Source organism: Osmia bicornis, chromosome 11 (assembly GCF_907164935.1).
Source record: "Osmia bicornis bicornis chromosome 11, iOsmBic2.1, whole genome shotgun sequence".
Lineage (NCBI taxonomy): Eukaryota > Metazoa > Arthropoda > Insecta > Hymenoptera > Megachilidae > Osmia > Osmia bicornis.
Genome location: NC_060226.1, coordinates 4,778,756 through 4,789,575, shown reverse-complemented (window position 1 = coordinate 4,789,575; position 10,820 = coordinate 4,778,756). Strand labels below are relative to the sequence as shown.

The 10,820-nt window shown below is 39.6% G+C and overlaps 3 non-coding genes across 3 annotated transcripts; all 3 read right to left on the bottom strand.

Annotated features, from left to right (window-relative positions):
* Positions 1-305: 305 nt before the first annotated feature.
* On the bottom strand, positions 306-399 carry Trnay-gua. Its single transcript has 2 exons — positions 363-399; positions 306-341 (listed from the first exon to the last, which is right to left on the bottom strand). It is a non-coding gene; the product is annotated as a tRNA-Tyr (tRNA).
* A 277-nt stretch (positions 400-676) lies between these two features.
* Trnay-gua lies at positions 677-773 on the bottom strand. Its single transcript has 2 exons — positions 737-773; positions 677-712 (listed from the first exon to the last, which is right to left on the bottom strand). It is a non-coding gene; the product is annotated as a tRNA-Tyr (tRNA).
* A 103-nt stretch (positions 774-876) lies between these two features.
* On the bottom strand, positions 877-974 carry Trnay-gua. Its single transcript has 2 exons — positions 938-974; positions 877-912 (listed from the first exon to the last, which is right to left on the bottom strand). It is a non-coding gene; the product is annotated as a tRNA-Tyr (tRNA).
* Positions 975-10,820: the final 9,846 nt, after the last annotated feature.

The window sequence follows — 10,820 nt, the reverse complement described above, 5'->3', positions numbered from 1 at the left end:
GATCGACGCCAGTTTGTAATATCTTGGTAGCTGGGAAAGTTTCACTTATATCATTCGCTGCAACTACAATTTTACATTGCGACATAAATTTCCATTGTGTTTGTTAATAAAACACTGAATCCTCTTTCAACATTCTAATTTAAAAAACAACACTCTTTGAATACTTTCATGACTTACAGTATTACACGTCAGTACTTGAATAAAATGAAATAAATTATTAAACAGTGATAGGTATTAATAGATAGAAAGATGATGAAATATGAAATAAAGAAAAAAATTGTTTTTTTGTGGAAATAAAAAAAATTTCCTTCGAGCCGGATTCGAACCAGCGACCTATGGATATCTTCCGTAATACGTAACCTCTACAGTCCACCGCTCTACCAACTGAGCTATCGAAGGATTGTACCAAACCTTCTCTAAATGTCACACATAACGTCCATGTACTATGCTTCAAACAATTTTATTAATTTATCCATTGAAATGCACTATTAATAATAAACTAATGCTATGGAAGATCTCATAAAACTCTTGATATTGAAAAAAATACAAAACTTGTTATATCCCCCTAAAAATCATTCAACATCTATGTTCAATGACAAAAACGATACCACCCAATGAAGTACCTAATTTGCAAGTCTAATTTCAAGACAATTCATCGTATTTTTGATAAAAATATTCCTTCGAGCCGGATTTGAACCAGCGACCTATGGATGTCCATTCTCCCTTTCATTTACAACTACAGTCCACCGCTCTACCAACTGAGCTATCGAAGGGGTATGTACAGCACCCCTTTAGCCCCAATTGTAATAGAATTTTCATTCAAGCGTGTGATTAAAGAAGGAAGAGAGTATTATCGATGAATTTTGATAAAAATATTCCTTCGAGCCGGATTCGAACCAGCGACCTATGGATATCTTTTCTGAAAGAGCACAAACAACTACAGTCCACCGCTCTACCAACTGAGCTATCGAAGGTCCGTGATCGTTGCTCCGACGAGGATGCTACAGTAAATCAAATAAATCTTTTGCTACTGAAGCGTCAAAGAGAAAGGAGGCTGATGGTTTAAAAAAAAAAGTCCACCCGGATTTGACCTATGAATGTCTTTTACAACAGACGAGATCGAACAATCGTACTACCTTGCTACCTTATCACGAATACTCGATATTTTCTATAAATTTCAATTTTAGAAGCTTATTTATATTTCCATGGCGACTCTGTCATATTCTAAGTATCTAAACTTATATATTTGTATGATTTTCTATCTATTCCATTAAACTCGTCAACGATCTTTCGCAATCATAAATCGGTACTGTTCGGCGGAGAGAACCGCGTCTGGCTCAAGTGAAATACAAGCAGACCGGAAATTTGTGGCGTTTCTTAGACGCTTTCAATGTAACTGGAAAGACGTAACGCATAGTAATAAACCGCGTGGTAGCGCTACCGGTATTACGGGATCGTTACGGATGGCCGAGTAAAAATTCTCAGCCCGCCTCGTTTTAACGAGGAATAAATCACACGAAACAGTAGTCGATCGATACGAGTCAGTAAACGGAAAACGATTGCGCAGATCCACGTTGAAAAACTGCCTAACGATCACGCGGTCTGCACAATGATAAATGTGAGTACGTAGGGTGGTTGGGAAAAAGAAAATTCTCAGAATTACTTCCTCGTAATTCTCTGAGTATGTCAATGAAGTTGGGAAAATTCATTGCTGAAGATAGATCAAAGTAAAGGTTCTTTCTTTGAATTGAAATTGTGGAAAATTGTATTTGTAACGCCTCGGAAATGTTAGAGCTGTAAATGCATGAAGAGTTTCATCACTGACACACTTTAGTTACATTATTCCGCTGGTTGATTCTAGAAATTAGAGCACCTTGACGCGACGAAGAGAAACTTGAATAACTCAATTTGGTAGCATTATTTTAATATGAATCGTTACTGCTGTGTCGAAATCATTTTCCTTCAAATCCAGGAATCGAAGAATTTGAGGATTCTAGGATCCAAAAATCCTACGATTCAAGGTTCCAAGCTTTCAAGGCTTCAAGAGTTTAAGAATCCAAGTATCCAAAAATCCTGGAGTCCAAATGTCCAAGAATCCCAGGATTCAAAAGCCCAAGAATTTAGTAATCAATGCTAATTCTTAATTTCCACCCAGTACATTATTGCAGTCACAAGCATTTCATTTATCCTGTCGCATATTTGAAATTTCCAATGAAACATAATTACACCACTTCCTGCGACAATTTCCATTCTTTTCACCTTCGTCATTAAAAGAGACTAACAAAAAATCCTACTAGGTAAAGAAAAATCTGCCAGAATTGCATTGTCCTTCTTCCGGTCTCTCCATGATCCTGACAGTGAAGGTATTTCGAGAACGGCACCTTACGTCTGTCCATATCAAGGCTGTCCTCGTCTAAGGACGACCTCGTCCTCGCCGGAAACATCGTCAAAATTCAAGAACGACTCGCGTTTGTTGATAGATAGGTTTCATAGCGACAAGAGACAGAAGAATGTACGTGGGTGTTTGAAAGAGGCGTGGTGCATAACTCGAGGACAATGCAACACGAATTCGAGAGCGGTCAGAATCGACAGAAACAGGGTCGAAAATGGGTCAGAAGGTTTTTCATCGGCGATCGACTCGGTCTGGATCACTCGTTCTGATTTTATGGACGATGGGTTCTTCGGGTCGTCGACTTTCCCTTCGAGCCACTTCGAAGGATATTGTTTTTTTCTTTTCATTCTATGGGTTTCAACTCGTTTACCTTATGCATGATGATTGAAACCTTGATTCAGAGCATGAAATTTTTTGTCAGACTCTGATGAAATACAGGAAAATTTTTTTTAACTAATGAGCTGTTGGCTTGTTGAATTATATTTCGCAAGAAGGTGAATCAAGTTCCTTGTCCGGTAACGTTGAGGGCCATTAGTGCCCAAGATGTTCTTTCAAAATCACTCGAACGAACGTTACACTCAAGATGACTTGGGTGTCGCTTTCAACTTTCAACTCTTCTTCGAATAACCATCGTCCTTTCCTTATTTTTACCTGTTGCTTATAAAGGTGTAACTGGACACCCACACGAGTTACGACACTTCTTCTCGTTATCCGTCGATGAATCTTAGATACCACCCATCGTGAAACGCATAATTTTCTAATTCCTACATAAATCGGAGATTGGATGGTCAATTGTGTAACTTTCCTTACCGTGAAAGTCTCGAACGGAAACAACGTAAATTCGTTCGATCCTTAACACGTTGATCAGCATAAAAAGAATGACAATTCTAGGCAACTAGTGTTAATTTTTTAATCATTAGATGATAGCACCCAACGTGTCAGTCGATTTTATACAACGAACTAAGATCCAAAAAAGTTGAAGAACGATCTGGTTATCGTGTTCACTGAAATTTATCATCGCTTTCACCGGGGCCACGAAATATAACCTTGTTGATAACGAGAAACCACGTCGAGTCCGAAGCTTATCACACCCTCAGATAATTACAATTAATTATATGATGCAAACATTATGAAGAATCAAGGACACTTTCACTGAAAATCTCCCTTTTAAGAATAATATTTCATCGGGAAATAAATATTATTTTTAACCTTTAGATGAATTATCGAAAATTTGAAATACCAGCGGACAGATAATCAGAACACGTCCCAGATTCTCCATGTCGGAATAGCAGCGACCGCAGATCGACCGCACCATCGTTGTTCGTTTAATATTCTAGAATCACTCTGTCGGTTCATCCCGCGGATGAGGTCGGGAGACAAGAGTTCTGCGAGGTGCACAGCACCCTGGGGCCATCCGTGACTAACTTTCGCCGTCAAACGTCATGTAATCCAGGGACGAGGCGGTTGGAAATCCGCTTCGTTGCTAGATTATCCGTCCACGGATCCGCTTGCATCCTTAAACCATGAGAATGACCCCGTACCTATGGGTTTTGCAACGTGTTCCGGTGCACTCGCAATAGATGAAAGATCTCAGAAACCGTGCAACGGTATGTCGAAAATAATTTGAATAAAAGATTTCATTAACTGCACTGTGATTCTACAATAAATGCCAATAAGGATCCCAATTAACTTTGCAAGAATTTTTAATAATATTTAATCGGATGCTGCTAATTTACATAAATACATTGATGAATTAAAAAGGCTGCAGATCAATCCAGACGTGATACTTGGAAGAAAAAAAAACGTTCCGAGTAACCTCGTATCCTGTGTTTGAAATGCAAATGAACCGAAAGAGAGGGCTTTCTCGCTGGCCGATAATTACGAGCGTGTGTATAAAGATAAAAGTTTTGCATCACGGTTTCGTTCACTGTTTGACGAGGCGACTCGTTCGGGATGAAAGAGCAGCCGGACGAAATTTGCAATCATTACCATTTCGATTTATTTAAGCGAAAACTGGAAGGTATCGATTATATGTATATAATTTTGACTTCGTCCACGATCGACCTTGCCCCTATAGACAGAAATTCCTTTTTGGATTTGACATTCAAAACGGCGATAACCTTTCGAAATGATTTAACATTTTATGTGGAATAATTATGGATTTTTCGATGTTTATGGAAAAATAGATTGGTTTTATTGGAGGCAAAAAATGTAGGATAACAAGTGCTCTCCTGAGGATTCTATTGAATATGGGAACTTTGAAATTGAATCTGAAAAACGCCATCGAATATCGGACAGTGTTTCAATGGTCAGAGAAACGAAAAGGGAATGGATACATCGGAATCGCGTCAAACGAATCGGAATGACAGACGCGTCGGCAAATATTGCCAGCAAAACAGGAACAGATCGTGCTGGGACTCGTGAAATGGTTCGTTTTCGAGGTAACGTGGCCATGACTTTAAAAGTGCTTTTTCTTTGTCTTGTCACAGGATACACGGCATGGCGAATCGAGTACGACACTCGTGCCTCGAATTAAACATTCACAACGGTGGCAAAACGAGAATAAAATGGTCGAGAAACTGTCCATTTCCAATGGACGACGTTAGAATTATTTCACGTGAAATCAGTGTGTCCTGGTTGTCATAGAAATCATCGTGTCGCGTCGATCTGCTTTCAATTCATTTGCAAAATTTTATTGTAACTGACGTTAGAAGAATTAAAAAGAGAAATCTCCTAGCAAGTGAAAACAACGAATCATTACTAAAGAAGAGGAATCTCAGCATCTACTGAAATTCGAAGAATTTAATCAACATTTAATTCAACCCAAAATTAGACGGTGAAATTTGTCAATTGTCAACGATAGAACGTTTGGACCTGGTTTCGAATGTTTTCGACGATATTTAAATTACTCGGGAGAAGGATCCCGTTAACCGGGTTAGATCGTGGATCATAGATCAAAGAACGGGTTAGATTTAATTCGAATCACGTGCCGGAAGAGGGTTCTTTCGTATGAACGACGCAACTCAACGACAACGACGTGATTTTCACCTTGACCATGGACGGGTCATCGTCCATCGTTTCACCTTAGCCAATACTTCTGTTGTGGAACAACAAAATTTCATTTGGGACACGTTAACACCGATTAAACGAACCCTTTTGCAACATCCTTCGAAGATAATAAGTAAAATGGAAGAATAACGGAATTCGCCATGACATGTCGCGTAAGTATGTTTCTCGTATACAAATTACAAATTCTGACCAAAGATCAAACGGGGTTTAATTACCTGGATTCAAGTTAAAAGTAAATTGTAAAATGCTCATCCCCGTTGGTAAGAGGAAAGGTGGTTTACCTTGCAGCGACGTCCCACGCGAAGTTCTGTAAGAAAAGAATAATGAAAAATCAGCAAGGAAGAATGAAGAATTACGCTAGCATAGAAAGAATGTTTGTTTTTACATACATACCTGGGAGACATTAAACAAACATTAATATATCTGATTGATCGCTAGGAAAACGAAGAAATTATCCAAATATGAATTAATCAAAATCTAATATACATCATATTATTTTTCAAGAGAAGTTTCTAAACAGTTGTTTCGAAACTCGAGAGATATGTTCACATTGTTCGCGTAAATATACTCGTAACTTTCACGGTGTGCTATTTGGGAAGGATTTTAATCTACGTTGTTTGTTCACCGGTCGATGATCCGTCCAGACAATTGCCAAAAGTGTTTACGGTGAAGTTGTATCATTCAGGTAGAGATTTCACTGCCTCGAAGGTTAGAGATCGAAAAGATAGTGAAAGAGATTTACAAGTGAATGTTAAACACACTTTGTTTGTCTTGGCAATGATGTCGGAGTGAAAACAACCGCGTTTAAAGTATACGTTCAGCATATAAATGTAGAATCTTTCAATTTTATATGTTCGTAGTTGAAAGATAGTTAACAATGAATGTACAGCGGGCTAGATAAGAATTTCTTCGAGAATTCACCTGGTCTTCCTCGATGAACAGGTTAAACGAGGCAGAAGGGATGTTTTTCGCGACGGGGAACGTTCGGCTGGCAGTCAGACGACGGAAATAACCGGATAAAGTTGTATGGAAGTCGTTTCTCCGCGTCTCGGTTGGCATTCTCCGAAAGGGAATCGAAAGAGAAATTCCGTTGAAACATTCGTACCGCGTCGTGCAGCTCGTGGATGCGAAGGAAGGAAGGTGGTTCACCTTGCAGGAACAGCCTTCCGTTATTCCTCGTAACACACGCCGCCACGGTCAGGCAATATCGATGTATCGATTGCGAGCCATCGATGGCGAGAAAATCGGCTCGATGTTGTTGCTCGCTTTCCTCGAATCGCTTGCTTCTCGTCGAACAAAGCGCGCCGAGAGGAAATGGATCGTGAAACTGGTCTCCTTCGATCGATCAACGTTCAATGCTTCTAGCCTTTTAGGCGATGAATAAAGAGGGAAAGAAAAGAATCCTATCGAGAGTGGCGAGAAGCGAGAGATGAAAGAAAAATTTGAAGAGATTTAAAAATCGAGAGGTGATAATTACCTATTCGTCACAGAGACGACGATGTCAATTACAGTGATTAGCAGGAGAGTCGTGTCGATGGATGGAAAAGAGAAGAAGCACTCGGATAGCGAATTACGAAGGAACACGAGCGTGTTATGAGCCATAAAAGGCAGTCGCAGCAGGGTTCACAAAGGCCGTTCGAAAGGCGTGCCAGAAAAATCGAAGAACTTACGTTGCATTCCCGATGCAGCCTAAGTAGGCGAGCATAATTATGCGCATCTCGTATTTCGAAACCTCTCTTCGCTTCTCTTGTTTCGCGTTGTGCCACCGACTTTCCCGTTTCCCCTCGAAGCTGACGTCCCTTTTAACGCAGGAAATTCTTTCGAAATTAAATTAGAACCTTCTAGCGAATTTCGAGAAGCGACGTATAAATAAAAGTGAATTTCTAAATTCGTCGAAGCTCCTAGCGTGTACAGGGAAGAATTTCGAAAGCCTTCCGTTGGTGTTCGAAGAAAAGAAATCTCGAATTCATCGAACTGCCATTCGTCCGCATGATTTACGATGCTCGTTCTATTAATCATCGAAGAAGAAAAGATCGACACCTTTTCCTTACTTGAAAAGATATGCTGATAAGAATCGCGGTTCTGAATATCGGGATCATTAAAAAAACGAATCTAGAGGGAAATACTACTCTCGCGGCTGTGTAAGGATCGAACAGTGATCAACGGATTTACTGATTGAGATCGTGAATCGGAGACAGCCACGCATTCTTTGAAGAAACGTGCGAGGATGGTTCAAGGAGAGGTTGCGATTGTAGAAAGCATGAAGGAAGAAGAAAAGAGCAAAGAGTAAAAAGGTCTGTGGGTCACTGTGCTAACCGATTACGTAACAGTATTAACCTTCAGCATTCGATTCTCGTATTTTCTACGTTTTCCTCTTCGATGGAATCCGATTAACCGATCGATTCTACGAAAATACCATTCGACTTTCGTCTATTGGAATATTTTCGACGGCCGCCATTTCGCTGAGTTTCTCTTCCTCCTCCGAAATTATTCATTTATAAATTATAATACTCGATAGAGGAAAAAGGAACTGAAATTTTTACAGATAAAAAAATATATTCCGTACAATTCCATCGATTATAATGTCCGTTGACCAGTATCGAGGCGAGGGAAAGGAACCTGAAAGAAGAATCCAACTGTTCAGTGAACAACAGAAATATCTGGCGCCTGGTTGCATAGGTCACCAAGGAGAAGTATAAAAATGAAAAGACACCAAGATGAAGGCACGTTGCACGCACAAGATGGTGAACTACGAAAACTGGTTTCCACCAGCACCCCGTTATTTATTCTATGGTGAACGTGTGCCCCCGTTGGCATCCCGACCAGCGCTTCTCGTCAAGGACTCGGCTTAGAGTGTGCTTAGAAATGCCATTGGATCCTCCTGAATCCACTGTCTTAAAGAACACTGATTTTAAGTGTATTTTTCATATAAACGATAATTGGTGAAACAATCCAATTATCTATCTACAATTAATTAAAGGGTTCGCTTTTCGTGACATCGCCCGCTCTGGAATATAAAATATTCCATCCAAATTCTCGTTTGGTCGGCTTTAAAATACATGCTAGTTCTTTTTTAGTCGTTTGAAACGTTCATTTTAGAATATTTTCAAGTTCCCATCTCGTCGGTTCGAAAATATTTGCAGGTCCCTGTTCCGTCGGACCTAGAACACGCTATTCCTCGTCTAGTCGGTGGGAAAGCTCGCTTTAAAATATTTGCAAACTTCCTTCTCACCGCTTCGTCCGTCGGCCGTAAAATATTCGCAAATCCTCCCTCGACCCTTCGAAACGTACACCAGTTTCCGTCTCGTTGCTTCTGAAATACTCGGCAAGCCCCTGTCTCGTTGATTCAGCGATGGTACCGTTTTATGATTTCAACTAACCGCGTAACAATGTCTGACGATCGCAAACAATGTAACAATGACTGTAATATTTCGCGATAATATTGACTACTCGTTCCCATAGAGATACAACTTCGTTCCCGGCACAATGCAAGGGCTGTATTGTGCGATTTGAAACAATATTACCGTATCAAGAAATCTAATATATGCAACTGTTGCTCAACTAATATAAAGAAGATAAAGAATTGTTAATGAATCCTGATTTCGGTTCCAATTCGATGGGATCCGCGATTAGTTTTCTTTTATTTATCGAACTCTTACCTTTTGATACAAATCGAAATTAATGTTGAAATCATAGGAAAGAAGGTACGGTTAGGTACGATGAAATAAATTGATCATTACCCTCGTTGTTTCGGCGTAAACGAGACTATCCTTTATAAACACGTACGATCGAACACGTGTTTCGTGATTAACGATCAGGAAATGGTTATTTCCTTATTTAATCCGAGCGTGGTTACGAAGTTTTGTTGGATTTATAGGAAATCCTACTTGTTCCTTTCGCGGGATCATGAATCACTAGCTCTTTGTTTATTTCTTCTCAACATTTCTCTCCTTTTTCATCGTTTAACTATCTTAACTCATTTAAGTTGAAACAAGTTAGGTAATGACTTGTTTATGTATCATACGATTCTATTCGTAGAAGTGCACTTCTAACTGATGATAGTAATTTCGTTTAGTGGCCTGTATTTCGTGTATCTCGTTTCTCCGTGTATTTCCTTCGACGTTTGAGGGATTAGCATATAAGTGTTTCATCATTAGCGTTAGCAACGCATTCCGGTCCGTGGAACATTTCACGAATAGAGCTATACGGTTGCGTCGAGTATTTCTTCCTTTTTAATCTCTTGATTGCCTCATCGATTTCCTTTCAACACCGACGTGCAACTGAATTTTCATTCCGGCGAAAAACCGCAATGAAACGGTGATATTTCGTCGAAATAAATAGAGAGGTACGCGTGTTAATTTCGGACGAAAAGAATTTATTTTACGTCGATTCTATAGCTAGGATATCAGAGGATCCTTTTTATCACCTAACGACAGTATTATTCGTCGCTTTATTCGCGATATCATCACCATAGGAGGACGTTGTCGTTATTAACCATTATCTGCAACAGGGTTCGAGTTATCTCGGAATTTATTATGTACCAGTAAATTCTCTTCGTGGAAGAAACGTGCCGAGATAAAATACGAAACACGGGACACCATAAGCCACCGGTGCAGGGAAACGAGTGTGCTCGATCGATCCTCGAAGCTTTACTTTCGCAATGGTCCGTGTTTTATTGGGAACGATGCGTGCCATGAATTTTTTCATCGTTTTCACAGAAACCGCTGGTGAACGTCATCGACGAGAATCAACGTGAAATTTTCACCGGTAAAACGTACGATTACTTGTTTATACGGAATGCCTTTTTTCCATGCTTGTAAATAAATAATTTCCAATAAAATTTCATTGGCGGAGTCCTCAGTTCCCTGTATCGCCTTAGCGTTGTACCGGTGTCACAACGGGTACCCTAAAGCAATAGTACATCCAGTAAAAGCTATTTTCACCGGGAACGACGTCGATAACCTTTTACCGTGTAAACTGCAAATTTATTGAGCACCGTCGGGTGCATCCCGTTGCAAACTCTGAAATAAACCGCGTTCTTGCGCAAAAACGTTAACGTTGACGTGCCGGTTAAAGAGATTCGAATGAAAAGAATAAAAGAGAAATGAGAATTATTTCTGCTTGGTAAATTCAAAAGCCCGTAAATAATTCATGTATCCTTGTACTGTCAGGATGGTAGTAAGAAATAAAGATGAAATAAAATGGAAACAGGAAATGAAAGATTCCTTTGTGATACAATTACCTCGTAAACGTATAGAAAGATCAAAATGTACGAGTATCAATCGATGATCCTTTGTTCTTTGTTCGCTATTAAAATAAAAAATTCTTCTGAGTAGATTGCCATTGAAAAGGCTGACGC